Genomic DNA, 310 nt, shown 5'->3' with positions numbered 1-310 from the left:
TAAGAGCAGGTGATTGTTCTTTCTTCTCCACTTGTATTTTTTGAACTGGACTAAAAAGTATAAAGTACGTTCATGTGACATTCTGACATGTTTGACCAAAATCTGTAGAAATATAAAAATATCCATAACGTCCGTTTACTTTTTTAATCTAAAAGTCCATTTTAAAACAGTTTTTTTAATACTTTAAATATATGTTTCATGTGATACTTTTGCAATTTCTTTCCTGCTGTATCTGTACTTTTACTTAAGTAACAATATGAAGTACATCTTGTATTTAAATTAATTCACTCTGTTTATGGGTCAGGACTCC

This window comes from Eucyclogobius newberryi, unplaced genomic scaffold (assembly GCF_026437365.1).
Source record: "Eucyclogobius newberryi isolate DKJ021-1_F unplaced genomic scaffold, fEucNew1.0.hap1 SCAF_12, whole genome shotgun sequence".
Classification (NCBI taxonomy): Eukaryota; Metazoa; Chordata; class Actinopteri; order Gobiiformes; family Gobiidae; genus Eucyclogobius; species Eucyclogobius newberryi.
This window is presented reverse-complemented; position numbering follows the sequence as displayed.